This window comes from Quercus lobata, chromosome 4 (genome assembly GCF_001633185.2).
Source record: "Quercus lobata isolate SW786 chromosome 4, ValleyOak3.0 Primary Assembly, whole genome shotgun sequence".
Lineage (NCBI taxonomy): Eukaryota > Viridiplantae > Streptophyta > Magnoliopsida > Fagales > Fagaceae > Quercus > Quercus lobata.
In genome coordinates this window covers 11,778,006-11,794,572 of record NC_044907.1, presented here as the reverse complement: position 1 = coordinate 11,794,572, position 16,567 = coordinate 11,778,006, and the positions used below count along the sequence as shown (strand labels likewise).

General features: G+C 33.5%; 1 pseudogene; it reads right to left on the bottom strand.

Moving 5' to 3' along the window:
- LOC115984608 overlaps positions 1-7,985 on the bottom strand; it is a 29,039-nt pseudogene extending 21,054 nt beyond the window's left edge.
- Positions 7,986-16,567: the final 8,582 nt, after the last annotated feature.

Below are 16,567 nucleotides of genomic sequence, written 5' to 3'. Positions count from 1 at the left end.
AACATGTGTAATTTAATTACAGTGTCAATCAGGATTAATTGCTTACCTTTTATTTTTTATTTTTTATTATTAATTTAAGGAGACAACTCATGCCATAGTGTGGAGGGAAAAAACAACTAGCCCTTAAAAAATTAATAAAATAAGAAAGTGGCTCATGTTCATGTATGGCTTCATTTCGTTGACTTTAGCATGATTGATCCTGATTGCTTACCCTTATTTATTTATTTAAATTTAATGAGACAATCCATAGTGTGAAGGGAAAAAAAGAAAAATTAGCCCTTTAATAAAGTGGCTGACGTTTGGCTCCATTTCGTGGACAAAAATAACGTGAGAGCATTTGCTAAACAAAGTGAATTATAGATTACCATCATTAGAGTTGCCTACCATCATCAGTTGGGTAAAGTGTCAGGTGGGTAAATATGGGTTCTCTCTTTCTTAACTTAACGAAGAAATTTGAAATTTAAATTGTCTACCTGTTGTCAAATTTCAAATTATAAGTAGACAAATAAATGGTCAAACTACAAATGAGTAAGTTGTAATTTGTCCTTATTATTTTGTTCTCTCCCTCGCACGCACCAATCCACAACGATCAGTAGAAATGGGGGTTGATCTATGCAAGATGGATGAAGGTTGTGTGAATATTTTAAAGTGTTCATAAGGGCTTTCTACAAGATTTTATTTATCTGCAAGAATTTGGAAATAATTATCTTTTAGCTTTAACTTTGAATTTAATAAAGAAAATTGTTGTGACATATGTAATTTAATCACAGAGTCAATCAGAATTGGTTGTTTACTTTCTTTTTCTTTTCTTTTTTTAAATTTATTATTATTAATTTAAGGAGACAACTCATGCCATAGTGTGTAGGGAAAAAACAGTGAACCCTTAAAAAAATTAATAAAATAAGAAAGTGGCTCATGGGTGGCTTCATTTCATTTGACTTCAGCAAGATTGGATCGCAATTGCTTACCCATATTTATTTGTTTATTTAAATTTAAGGAGACAACTCATGGTGTTTTTTTTTTTTGGGGGAACAATTAAACCCTTTAAAAAATAAAATGGCTCACGTTTGGCTCCATTTGGTTGACTTTAGTATGATTGGTTTGATACTTCAATAAAAATAAAAATAGATTTAATTTTTAATGGGAAAAAAGTTATTTATAAATTCAATATTACAAATGATGATGTTCTAAGAATCAGTAGGCTGGATGTCCCAATCTCTTTTGATTCCTTGTTTTTATCTTCCAGGCCTTCAAGATCATCAAGATCCGGAACCTCGTCCACAGTCAGTGCTTCCCTGTTGAAACGAGTGATGAAGGACCACAGACTTTCATTCTCTCCTTGTTCTATGGTTAACAGACTGGACGATGAACGTCTATGCCTTTGACCTCCGATGAAATTATTAATAAATAACTTACTCAAGTCTTCAAAAGAACTCACTGTATTTGGGGGTATTTTGCTGAACCACACTCACGCCGGTCCTTTTAAGAGTAGTAGGGAAAGCTCTATACATAATTTCATCTGGGACCCCTTGAAGGTGCATTGTCGTCTTGAAAATAGCAATGTGATCAAACGGGTCACGTGTTCCATCGTACGAATCTAATGAAGGCATCTTGAATTTCGGAGGCAAGGGGTGACCATTGATGGAAGCCGTGAAAGGGGAGTCTGTTCGGTGGACTAAATCCTCTACTGGATTTGCCCTTCTCATGTTCTCCCTCATCTACTCCATAACTTTCCTTATTTGGTCCACTTCCCTCTCTTGACGTGGTACCTCTTGACTGGCTTCCAGGTTCAACATTTCCTCTATTTTCCTGGCTCAGGGCTTAACCTTCAGTGTACCCCTCGTTGTGTTGCCTCCTTAAATTAATCTCCTTTGTTAATTCCTGATTTTGACAGGTTAACTCCGCCATGGCGGCTGCCATAGACTACATGTGTTGAACAGAGGACTGTTGCATGATTAGAGCTGATTGTCGATCGCGATGGGGATTGCTTGAAGCATCCCTACTCTCCTGATGGCTTGGGCTGGTAGCCCTCAATCTGGTCCGAACCATTCAGCCTTTTGTCGTAGGAAGACAAATTGTAAGCGGCTGCCATAGACTACATGTGTTGAACAAAGGACTATTGCATGATTGGGGCTGATTGTCGATCACGATGGAGATTGCTTAAAGCATCCCTACTCACCTAATGGCCTGGGCTGGTAGCCCTCGATTTGGTCCAAACCATTCAGCCTTTTGTCGTAGGAAGAAAAATTGTAAGACAATCGGATGTTTCCCACAGACGGCGCCAATTGATGATGTTCTAAGAATCAGTAGGTTGGATGTTCCGAATCTTGATGATCTTGAAGGCCTAGAAGATAAAAACAAGGAATCAAAGGGGACCGGGGTTGACCAGCCACAAACCCTCCGATGATAAAATTAGTTTCTCTTTTTTAGGATATAGAATTCCAGAATTCTCAGAGCTGTGTAAAGAAAAAACTTGCCTTTATTTTGTCGGGGATGGGTGTATATATAGTGCTATGGAGATAGTTATTTGTCTGGTAACTTCCCCCACATTTGTGGAGATCAGAGGATAACTGCCATAGGAAGTTAAACATTCAATAGGGAGTTACAATGATACATCAAGATCTCACCACGTGGTTTGATTCATCTAGTCATGTAGACGAAACCTATATTAAGGGCCTTCCATGTTTGGACAACCTCATAAGTTCTGGACGACCTCACCAAGTTTGAACGAGGCACACCAGGTTTGGAGGAGACTCAAGGATCCACATCTAAAGGGAACGACATGATTATCATGATTATCATACTCTTCTAATGAACCACTATTCCAGGACAAGTTCACATTCCTTGGACGACTATTCAAGGACGAGCTATACATAAGTCTTACCCATCAACAAATATGGTGGATTTAAACCCTAAATGTATATATTGAAAATACTAAGAGGTACAAATTGAGTTACAAATTTTTTAACTTAAATATAATTCTTTTCCATGTTAGCTTTAATTGGTCAAGCAAATGAATATATCAAATTTATGGAACCATTTCATTTCCTTTCCAAAAGAGGAGAATGAATTTGAATTATAAATGTTTATGTGAAAAACACTAAAGACTAAAAGAGTTATATATGTTAAGTTATTTCCTTAATTATATTTTAATTTAGTAGAATATTTATATTATCTATTATAATTTTATAATATGTTATAAAAATTCAACCAATTAAAAATTTAATAAATTTGGTATATATTTGTCTTCAAATTTTAGTTATGTTTTTAAGGAAGCTATATAACAAGTGAATGAAATAGATGATGACATGATATTTAATATATTCTTTCAATTACTTACTTTGCAGAAAAAAAAAAGTATTTACTGTCTTATTTTATTATATTTTCAAGTAGTTTTACTTTTTATTTTAAATCTAGCAATTAGATTATATGAGAGAGAGAGAGAGAGAGAGAGAGAGAGAGAGAGAGAGAGAGAGAGAGAGAGAGAATAAAACCTAATAATTTAAATTATAAAAAATATCAATAAATGATAACAAAAATTGAAAATGTTGATGTTTAATATAAAAATAGAACTAAAAATATTAATTTCGATAATTTAATTGTTAAATGTAATGAAATGTCTTAAAAAAATAAACAATTATACTCGACACAAGTATTGAAATTCAATTAAGTTGATATATTTTTGTACAAAATGTTTAAATGCGTTTATAGATAATATATATATTTTTCATTTTATTTTTTTCTTGTCTAATAAACAAGAATTTTATTAAATAAATATTTACATACATGTAATCTATATATATAATAATAGGTAAAGCAGAGAGAAAATCCAATTAAATTTCAAATTGAAATTTAATTAGAGTTAAATTTTGCGTCATGTGTCTCTTCTAATCTAAATTTTAGAATTTTGTGTCAAGTGAGTTAATTTAATGTAAAAATTGAATTTCAATTAGAGTTTAATTTTGTATCATGTGTCTCATCTAGTCTAAATTTTTAAATTTTTGTGCTAAATTAGTTAATTTAGTGTAGAAAATGAGGAGTCCAATATAATAAATCATAATAAACATAATCATATAACTAAAAAAAATTCAAATTTATAAGTCATCTATATATATATATATATATTAATAGGTAAAACTTAGAGAAAGTTGAATTAGAATTTGAAATTATAATCCAATTTTGCACGTGTTTAAATTTATGTGGGAACTATTCTATAATTATCCACTTAAGCATGTGTCATTTGTCTACTTAAATTTTTTAATCTTTGCATCAAGTGAGTTATTGAGTGAAAAATACTAAGAATCTAATATTAATGAACGATAAAATTTTTTTAAAAAAAATTACATATACTCAATAAAAATCACCACATGTTTCTCAAAAAATAAATAAAATAATAATCACCACACGTTCTATCTTATTAAAAATTAGAAAAAAAATGATAATAAGTAGTATTAAATTTAGGTAAGAATTTTTATTTGTGATTAATTATATTTACTTTAAAAAAATAATTTGACTAATTATCTATATTTTATGATAAAAATTGTGTTTAATTTTAAATGTATTTATACATATGCGTGAATGCGTGTTACATGTCTTTTTTTTTTTTTTTAATAATAATTTGATTAATTATTTATATTTTTATAATAAAAATTTTGTTTAATTTTAAATGGATCCATAGGTTCGCATGGAGTTACATGCTAGTATATAGAATAATACATGTACTATACTAATTATGCAAGATAACTTCATTTTGAGAATCTAACCAAACCCAACCCAATTCCCACAAATTAGGTTAGGTTGGTTTTTAAATTACCATGGGTTCAATGGGTTGAAGATTTATCAATTTGAGGAAGTCAAAAGGAGTTGAAAAACATCCCAAACCTAACCCAACCTACCCATGCACACTCCTACTTTCCCCCATCTATTTCTTCCTCTCTCACTCCACTAATTTCTATCTCCCTATCTCTCTCCACTCCTATTTCTTTTTTCCCTAGAACAATTTTTGAAAACTCATGACATGGACTTTCAGCTTAAGAATTTTCAAGCACTAAAACGCATTTTTGTAAATCTTATGATTAATACTCACACACAGATTTCCAGCCATTCAACTCTTTAGTGATAAAAAATAAAAAATAAAAAAAACGTAATTACACCCCCTATCTATTACATCTCAAAAAAAGCCCTATATTGTGTAAAATAACCCCCTTTTGTTTTTTATAAAGAAAAATGTGTAAAATAACCTTTTCCCTAACCATTTTTTCCCCCTCATCAAAAAAATACATCAGAATTAATCAAGAAGTACATAAAAAAAAAAAAAAAAAAAAAAAAAATCCTCATCAAAAACAAAAAGTACTTTTGAGCATTCACACTTTTTTAGCATAGGGAATAGATAGATACATAGAAATAAAATAGACGAACCTGAGCTGGGCTAGATCCGACCTGGGCCTGACTTGGATCGTGCTTCTGGGCTGTCTTTCTCCAATAACTTTGTTTGTTCCAACTTTCGACTGGGTCAAATGGGTTTCCAACTTGCACATAAACTGTACCTGTGCTTTCTTTTCCAATTGGGCCTGTATCCATTCATTTTTAAAAAATCCTTGTTTTTGAGCGCACGACCCAATTATATATTTAGCACCCTTGAACAGCATCATTAAGGCCCACTTAAAAGCCCTTACTTAAACCCAGTTGCTGTGAATGGTATCGAGCCCAGTTGAGCAGCATGCCCAGGCAACGTTGATAAGGCAAGTCTTATTGTGAATGGTAGCTGGGTGCTATTGTTTCTCTTTTTCATCCCCTATAGAACTATTGAAATCTCAACCACATTTGTCACTAAGTTCAACAAGGTTATTATCTAAAAAAAAATAAAAAATTCAATTAGGTTCTCAAATGTCAACTGTATTGCTAAGAAGCATGTTTGGGTTACTTTTGATTTCACCTTATAATTCTGAGTGTTCTAATATATGTTCTTTTGGGATTGTGATTATTGGTTGTTGTTGTATTTTATATGTTGGATGAAATTTATTTTTTAAGTAATATATGATATTTTGATTCAATCTTTTCCTCTCATTATGTTGTGTAGGCGGCAACCAAAGTAAAAGAATTAGACTATTGTTAAAAATAAAATAAAAAAGAAAAAAAGAAAAAAGAATCAAACTATTTTATTATAGAAATTACAGCAATGAAGAGTAAATACACATGCTGCTAGAGGTAACAATGTAAATTGCTTCAAACAGACAATAATTTATTTTGATTTCTTTGTTTGTAATGTCTATAGTTTGATTAACTTAAGATTCTTGTCACCAGACTAAGAAAAAGATAACAATAGTATTATATTATTTTCTTTAACCTTGGTTGGCTAGATCAAGCCATTAAGCTTCTATGGAATTATGTGAATTCCTTCCATACATTTTTGGTATAGCTCAATATCGGTGTCCTAATTAACCATTTGTGTGACTCATTGAAAGGAAAGGTTAATTGATTTTAAAAAAGAAAAGAAAGAAGAGGTTCATTTATTTGAAAGAAATTTCTCTCTACCCAAAAAATAAATAAATAAAAAGTTTCTCTCTTCCCCATTCCCAATTTTAACTAAACTTTTTCACAACCTTCTCTTCATTTCCCTATCTTAAGTAGATTTATCAAACGAGTTAAGTTGGGTAAGGTCAGGTTAATTGAGTTTAGATCATAAAAAAATTATTTTAAACGAGTTACAAGGGATGGGGTTGATTAATTTACGGATCTGATTAATCGGATTACACTATATCAGTATAATAATCATATTATTATTATTATTTTTTTTTTGGTTAATAGGGTAGATATTATATTAAAAACCAACACAAAACATTACAACCTGCGTACAGAGGCCAGCGTATTGGCAACATGCCTATAATGATACAACCCATTTTTATCAGAATTAAACAATATATACATATCAGCAGAGGGGGGGGGGGGGAATCAAAAACAACAAAATTTTCCTGCATAGTACAGCCTCTTTTAGCCAAAAGATCGGCGCATTGATTCGCCTCTCTATATATATGCCCCACCCGTACCTGCACAAATCTTGCTAAGAGGTACCTGCAATCATTCAGCAAAGGGGAGTAACTCCGGTTAGGACATTTAGAACCATTGAGCAGCTCCACAATCACCTTAGCATCAAGTTCCACCTCTAGCTGGTTTATGCCCAATTGTATGGCCAAAATCAGTCCATCCCTCAATGCCCACCATTCAGCTAGCACACTAGTGGTATACCCAATTGACCTTGAATACCCCTTGACCCAATCTCCATGAAAGTTCCTAATAACTCCTCCACCACCTGCCTTACTCAGATTCCCTATAGAAGCACCATCAGTGTTTAGCTTGTGCCAGCCAACTGAAGGTAAATTCTATCTAATATTATTATTATTCAATACAATACAAAATTAGTTCAAAAATAATATTTAAATAATATAGGGTCAATATTATTCAACTGTTTGGTAGAGAAATTATGCCCAAATGACAACGGAATCAACCAATCAAGTTGAGTCTTCAAGCCTATGTTAGTTCCTTTTTAAGTTTCTTTGATTTCCTTAGTTGTTAGATTAGTGTTTTTATTTATTTATTTATTTATTTTTTCCTTTTTATTATTATTATTATTATTAGTTTAAATATGTCGGTTAGAGCTATTGTCATAAAGGTGCGTAAACACACCTTAAGGCTATGTGCGTAGGTTGTATGTGTATGCAGGCTGAGGAGGTGAATGCATAACCACCTCTCATTTTGATTTTTTCTATAAAATTAAAAAAAAAAAAAAAAAAAAAAAAAAAAAAAAAAAAAGCTTTTTTTAATATTTATAGTTGCAATCCAGGTTAATAAAAAAAAAATGATTGTAGTAGAAATATGTTTCCTTTCTTTTTCATTTAAAGTCTTGTATTACTTTCCTCAAAATAAATATTGCAAACCCTATAATTACATCCATCTCCTGCTTTGTAACTTGTGTAGCTCATATGCATAATTTAAATTCAATTTCTTTCTTGTATGCATTTAGAAGGATTCAACTTAGTTAGATCCTTAGTTAAACATGGCCTTAGTGATATAAGTGAAGGCTAGTGATATAAGTGAAGGCTGATCCTTGGATCAGGTGAGTTTGAGCGACTAACACATTCTCAAGCCTGTAACCTAACTTTGGACTCATTTATAGTTAAATTGGACCCCTATATAAGAATTAAAATTAGTTCTTGGACCTATAACCAAATGCAGGCTACTTTTTTTCACCTTAAATATGAGTCAATGATATATTGGCAAACTCATTTTTAGGATGAGCCTACACCAGGCAGCCCTAAGAGAGACATTTAGTTGGTGGGTAGTAGGATTCACAATACATGCATTGAGTTGTTCACAAAAAATATAATATATGATTTATTTTTTATTGTTTGAGAGGGAGAGAGCATGTGCCCAAATGTGCTTCGTTTGAGTTTTTATATCTTTCCCAAAAAAAGAAATAAAGATTGAAGAAACTAAAAGTTTATATATTTATATATATGTGTGTGTGAGGGATTTCACAATTCGCTTCAATACCAATGGGCTTGGTTTGCAATTGAATGCTATAAAATATTTGTGCCCCCTTATCCTTCACCAATTGGTCGTTGGATGGATCGGTAAGGCACACGGTCTGACAAGTGATATCAAAGCCTGATCATAGGTTTGAGTTGTTGGAGCCGCATTGTGAGGGAGGGATTGTGAGGGATTTCACAATTCACTCCAATACCAGTGGGCTTGGTTTGTGATCAAATGCTATAAAAGATTTGTGTCCCCTCATCCTTCACCAATTGGTTGTTGGATGGATTAGTAAGGCACACAGTCTGACAATATATGTATATATATATATATATATATTATATGTTCTTGAGTGATGCATTTAGATGCTGAATTATAAGGCTATGCTAATGTTTGTTAATCTATTAACCATTTTGGCCTAATAAATTGTCATTTTCTTTTTTTACAAGATAGAAATTCTATTATAACTTAATCTAAAGTGTGTATAAGTGTCTTTTTTTTTTCTTCTACTTTTTTTTTTTTTTTTTTTTAAAGAGAAAAGAAAAGAAAAGAAAAAAGTGTGCATGTGTGAAACTCTCTTTTGGAGACTTGAACTCTAGCCTTTACTTCTCACATCTCACAAGCACTTATACTTGTGAAGTAATCATCGCATCAAGGGTGCATGGTGGTACAAATTGTCAATTTTGAAATCCCTTTGCAGTTGGGAATTTTGTTTTGTATCTAGGAACATTAATGAATTTGCTCCTAATTTCGCTTGCTAGACTTCTTTTTGTAAATGAGATAGGCCTATAGCCATCTCTTCTCTTTCTAATTGGGATCCTTAACCAGAATTTAGGCCCTCACCCTCTCTTTTCTCTTAATATAATCTTTATTTATCAGAAAAAATGTACTCTTAATATTTATCAAAAGTAAGTTGTTTTTTGAATTGTTCCCTATGAATGCCTTCTTAAGGCACTACCATACTAAGGTATATAAGATTATATACTTTTTATTATTATTATAGAGTTTCAATATATGACGTCCGTTTCTTGATTTTTATTCTTTATCATCAGACCAAGATACCAATCAGTTTTTTGTGTAGGTAAGAATTGAACTTCGGATCTCTTATTCAATCATTAGAGATTTTACAAGTTGAGTTTACTAGAACCCACATAAGATTATATACTTTAATTTCTCATTTGAATGCACAATTTGGATCTCCCTTGGATATTAAATTTGTTTTCTTACTCTTTGTATTTCACATTTTCAATTTCCTTACAATTTTTGTTATGGTTCAGATCTATATTTCTAGTCTACTACATTCAAATTTCATAGATAGTGTCAATATATCAAAATAGAAAATGTATATAAAACTTTTGTAATCGATATTGACATTAAATCATGAAAGGGTGATCATTAGAAGAGTTTTTGGGATTATTTGGGAAATTCACCTTCGGTTCAATCTTATTATTTTCATTTCATAAATTGGTTTTCAGTTTTCTTTTCAAAAATTTACCTTGAGACCAACTTTCTCTGCGTACAAGTATTTATGGCATTTGTGTAGAATACTCAAATACATTCGAACCCTTATGCAACAATTTTTTTTTTTAATTTTTTTTTAGCGAATATCAAATTTCTAAACAGGTCACTATATATTGACCAGAGGGGATTTGAGCGTATGCGTTACAATTTGCAGAAGGTACTTCATTGTTGTTACTTAGGTAAATGGGTATCATGAATGAAATAATGGAATTAATGGGAAATATGAAAGTGGTAATGCATATAGATATACAAAAACCCAATAAACAATTATACTTACTCTTATAATGTTTGGCAATTGAATGATCAATGCATAAAAATTATAGGGACTATAATGAATTATAGAATTTGTCTTAAACATCAAGTTAAGGAATTCAAATTTCCCTGAATCATTTCTTTCTCATTTGTAAGTCACTCTTTCGAAATCTTCATCACATCTCTTTAAAAGTTCCTCATTCAGATTATCTAATTATTTGCAGAAGAGCAACTAAATAAGTAACTAAGTGTTTGATTTTATAGAGCTAAAATAAGAGGAATATATCACCTACAATACTTTTTTCCATACAATTGTAACCAAGATCTAGACCACTCATACAAGTAAACACAACAATATCAAATGCATTTTTATGAGAAAATAATTGTCAATTCCTCCTTGCATGCATCATTAGACAACAAATTTTAACATGGTTCGACTAACTATAAGCCTACATCCATGAATATTGCCAATCAATATCTATTACCAACAGTATGAATTACAAACATTCGACCAACTCCTATTAACTAGCAAACCCTCACAAATTTAAATCAAGTTTTATCTTATTACAACCAACTCAGACTTCTTATTAGCTGTCTCCTAAATCAATGTCAACTTACAATCCCAAGACTTCAATACATATAATGACACACTTCACTCAAAAACATAAACAAACACTTGAACAACATCCAACTTAAAAACATGCATCTTTAAAACCCATATTATACCAAACTAGCTCGTTGAAGAAATCCACTCCACTTATTTTGGTGCCTTCTTCTAATGCTATAACTCCCCCATATAAGAAGATGCCTTTTGAGCCACATAATGCTTAGAGCAATGGGAAATTCCTCAAAATTTTGCAGAAAGCTGGAGTTGGAAGCCCGCAAAAAGATTCACATTACACTTTTGATTGATCACGAAACAAAGGTAGAAAAATACACAACAAAAACATGAAGTAGGAGACCCAATGTGAATAACTGCAGAAGAACCCATGTAGAAACCTAAGCAATTACTGGTGATCCAATAAGAAGAAGTCTTCAAAGTAGCCCCAGTTTAAGTGCAAGATGGAAAGAAAAGATTATTAGCAAGTGCAAAAATTGATTCACAATGTAAAGTAAATTGAATTGACATTAAGCAGGGCAATTGTTATTCATATACTTGTAGAAAAAGTACCTTACTGAAATTGAATTTTCATTGCTTCAAACTATGGCTCTTCCAGGAGATTTACATCATCGTCAGTTTCCTTGCAAGAGACATCAGCTATCTCGGACCAGTCTTTTATTATTTCATCATCTATTTCTATGCAAGAGATATGAGCCAGCTTGAACCATTCTTTTCCTTTATTATTTAGAAGTTTTGATTTCAGCAAAGAGCACTCCTTGATGCAGAGAAGAGATAGGGAAGATGGAAGAGCCTCTTCAGGCAAGGACTGGAGTTCATCACAGCTGCTAATCTCAAGTGAATTGAGAGCAGTAAGGTGTTGAAGCCCATTGTAGTCCAGATATTTGAGATTCGAAAACCGACTGATGCAAAGAGAATTGAGATTGCTGGGCAGCAACTTCTCCTCTGGAAATGACTCCACGTTTTTACATCCACCTTCAATCTCCAACTGACTAAGACGGTGAAGCTTGTGCAAGCCCCACTCCATCCCGAGCATGATTTTATCACAAAAAGTGATACTGAGTAAACATAGGTTGGAAGGCAAACCCCCTTCTGAAAGTGATACAAGCTCTGGGCAATTATTTACAAACATTGACTGGAGAGAAATCAGAGTGTGCAACTGATTAGGCAGTTCCTTGAGACTCTTGCAATTAGAGACTTTTAAGCTTTGGGAAGAAGCCCAATGGGAGGGATATCAGAGGGTCACAGCTACTCCCTAGGCACAAATGTTCAAGAAGAGCATACTGGTTTGTCTTTGATGCAGGTGGGAGAAAATCTAATCTCTTGCAGTTCTGGATATAGAGAACCTTTAAGGTAATGGTTGGATTTTTTTCAGGAAAGGACTTGAGAGAATAACAATCAAAGATATACAAATGTTGGAGAGAAGACTTGTTGTCTATCATTCCTTCAGGTATGTCCTCCAGAGCATCACATCCTTCAATTTTGAGGCCATGTAGCCCCGTTGGCAATTCCATCAGTTGTGATATTTCTGAAACTTCCATGATTTCAAAAGAGGGGAGAGGTCTTCAAGTCCATCTTGGTCGGTCAGAACATGAGCATCATCAGTGTTTGGAGTCTGATCGGGCAATGAGGATTCTGCAGCCCCTTCATCACTTCTCAACAACATATTACCGTGATAATATAAATTGGTGTCCATCACTCCTTCAGGTATGTCCTCCAGAGCATAACTTCCTTCAAGTTTGTGCCTATGTTGCTCTATTGGCAAGTCCGTCTCTTCTGAAATTTCCACGATTTCAGAAGAGGAGAGGTCGTGCCGTCCATATTGGTTGGACCAGGTGTTGGGCAATGAGGATTTTGTGACACCTTGAGTTATGGTCATTGAGGAGTCTGCAGCACCTTCATGTGTAAAGACAGTCCTTTGCTTGATGAATGACTCAGCTTTATCGTCACTTCTGAACAAAATCTTATCATGATAATGTAAACGCCATTTGAGTGACGATGCCTGTGTCAAAAGTGTACTCACAAGCTCTTGAGAATAAAAAATTTCAACTTTTTTTATAGAAGGAAATTGCTTGGTTAAGTTCCCCTTCAGCTTGGGGCATCTCCGTATGCAAAGCTCTTGCAGGCAAGGGAATTCTCCACCAGGACGTTCAAGTGAAATCCATTCTTCCCATTCCAACATCCTATCAAATGTTAAAGACTTCAAAGAGTGAAATTGCATATTTGGCCCACAGAAGTCAGGAATACTTCAGAGTCAGCTACAAAAAACGTGGACAACCTTTTATACCGATCTATGTCATTCTGCAAATGCTCTTGATACATGCCATTCCACAAATTTCGTTGGTCTGCAGGGTAATAAAGGAAACTGTGATAATAGCTCTCATTAGGCTGCAAATAGAGTGCACGTCCTTGCATCTCAAGGGATTTGAACTCGTCAACGATCTTCTTTGCCTCTCTTTGGATCCCCTTTTTGACTTTCAGTTTCTGCTTGGGCCAAAATGGAAGATTACTCACCCACATAGGCAGTGGCGGAGCCACACACAAGGGTGGGGGGCCAAGGCTCCCCCAAAGTTTTAAAAAATTATTTTATAGTATTTATATTATTTACATTTAAAAAAATGTAACATGTAAAAATTGAAGTTGGCCCCCCCAAATTTTGAGTTATTTCAATGTTGCTCTTAAAAGAAAGAGAAATTATACATATAATTTAAGAGGTTTAACAAATTGAACTATGTAAAAAATGATAAATTTTTGTACATGTCTAATAGAAGAAATACATGACTTTTGTATGCTCATTAAAATTTAGAAGATGATAAATTCTCTTAGTAAATTAATTTTTATATATGTGTGTAGAGGTTTGTCTTGATTAACAAATATATTAACATCACAACTTGGCCCTCCCAAACCAAAATTTATGGCTCCGTCCCTGCACATAGGCCGAAAATGGATCTTGTGCAGCGTAATTTTCTTGGTCTGAGATGTAGCATCCAACCTGTCATTCAAAGCTTCAATGCGGATCTTATCCACGAAATCCTCAGTACGATAAACAGCATCTTGGACCTTGTTCAACCACTCTTTGACATCTCGTCGCCTCACGTTGCACTCAGCAGCTTCAGTTTTCATGGTTAAAAACCTGAACGCTGTCAAAAAGTAGTCTTCGATTTCATTGGAACGAATATTGAAAAACAAGTCCCAAATTGCCACTGCTACCGGAGAGTCAAACATATCAGCCACCATCGTGGAAAAAAGCGGAGTTGAAATGTTGAATAATGGAGAAACAAATAGGTGGGCTTTAGATTTTACAGACTCACAACCGATGCTTGAAAATTTCAGACAAACAAGGAAGAAAGCTTTCTTCAGGGAAATCTGAAGGGTTCTTTTTTTTTTTTTTTTTTTTTTCACGGGATATCATAGACTAGAATGGGAAAGGCTAATAGCGGAAGAAGAAACTTTCAAAAGCTTTTGCAGATTTTTCAGCAGGTTCTTGTAAGATTCAAGCGGAAATTGTTTCAGTTGTTTCGCTAAAGAGAGGGATAGCATGGTAGTTTTTTTTTTTGTTGAGAAAACAGCCAAGAAGGCACTTTAATTAAATAAAGAAAAATCCGACAAATAACAGTTATACAGATTTGGAGGAACAGACTCTATCCAAACCAATAATGGACACGACAACCTAGCTTTCTTAGCCAAGGCATCCGCTAGAGCGTTATCTTGCCTACACACATGAGAGAAAGAAAAGCTCTGAAATGAGCGTGTGAATAGTAAAATGTCATGAATAATATGACCACAAGACGAATGAGAAAGGAGTCTATTACTAATAGCTTGAATGGAAGATTCCGAATCACCCTCAAAAACAACATTACGAAGACCAAGTTCCTGACCAAAGAGAACCGCATGCTTAGCTGCCAAGGTTTCAAGAGTAAAAACAGAATCAAGATAGGAATTTGCTCTGCCAAAGCTGCAACCACCTCTCATGCTCGTTCCGAATAGCCACTCCAATACCCGCTGCTCTCAAATCCTCAAAAATTGCCCCATCAAAGTTTGCCTTCATAAAACCCGTATCTGGAGGTTTCCACCGAGGTCGCTGTGCATGAACCTTCTTGCTAGGACAGCACCTGACCTACTGAAACTCCTGCAAATGACGACGTGCTACACCAGCTACCTTATTCAACGGCCAAACCACCTCTCCAGCTCGCATTTTGTTTCGGCGATTCCATAGAGACCAGCAAACCATCTCAAAAACCATAGTAGTTAGTAGAAGCTTAACCAAGGGTATTAACGTTAGCATCAGTTTTTTAAGTACAGATTTTTTTTTTACAAGATAGAATTTCTACTTTAGTCTAATCTAAGTGTATATGTGTGTGAAGTTCCCTTATGGGGACTAGAACCCTGATCTTTGCCCTTCCACACCCCTCAAGCATTTATATTTGTGGAATGACTACCACACCCAGGGTGCGTGGTGGTTCTTACACGCTTAACTTCACATTTTGTTTGTATTTAAAAGTAAAATATATTTTTATTTTTTCTTTAAAAAAAAAAAAAGTATGCATTCAGTAAAAAAAATTTAAGAACAAACTAAATAAATCTTCCCTTATCCAATCTTTTTTTTTTTTTTGGGGGGGGGATAACATCCTTTATGCAAGCATTGATTCACCTAACCTCTTGCACTAAAATTTCAAAAGTTTCTCTACTAAAAATCTAAAATTTTGTTAAGGCAAAGTCTTTTTTTTTTTTTTTAATAAATAGAAGAAGGAAAAACTACTTTGATCTTATATCAATAGTGCACTCTATTTCATAAAATACACTTAACAGTGACCTTTATTGGTTCTTTTGAAAAAAAAAAATAGTGCATTTTATTATAAATTAAAATAGTTTTTAAATCGTCATTCTTATATTATAAATAAGGGTAAATTATAGTGACCCATCCTGAGATTTGGTATATACCAAACAAATCCATAGGTTTTTAAAAATGACAAATTTGGTCTTAAAACATTAACACAGTGTACTGCCGTTTATTCACTCTCACCCAAACATTTTTATAATTCATTTATATTCTTCATTTCTTCATTTTCTCTTTTGTTTGCCTAGAAGGACTAGAACGTAAACGCCCCTCTCACTCACTCTTAAGCTCAAACCAGTATTCAAAGGATATAAATGGCCATGTATTTAAGAAACATTCAAAAAAACAAATCTCACTAAACTTGAATTCATTTTCCAAAACCATACATAGTCTCATTTGGGGGAAAAATTTTATAGAGCATTAAAAAAAAAAAAAAAAAACTCACCACATCAAATCATCAATGATCAAACTAAGATCAACCCAATTAGATTTAGCATCACAACATCACGCCTCAAACAAAGCAAAACAAAACCCAAACCCACAACGGCAAGCATTGTTCGACCCCCAACCACCATCCGCCACAGCACCACCTATCACTACCCACTCATTCTCCTCAAACCCAAACAATTCCAACCATCCTACATCACATGAACCACAGCTTAAACCCAAACAAACCCAAATCAAATCTTTTTTTTCTTTTTTTCTTTTAAAAAAAAAAAAAAAAAAAAAAACCCATACCCATGATGGCAAGCTCCAGATTGTGACCTTGTAACTGCCACCCACCACTCATCTCGACCTAGCAACCATCG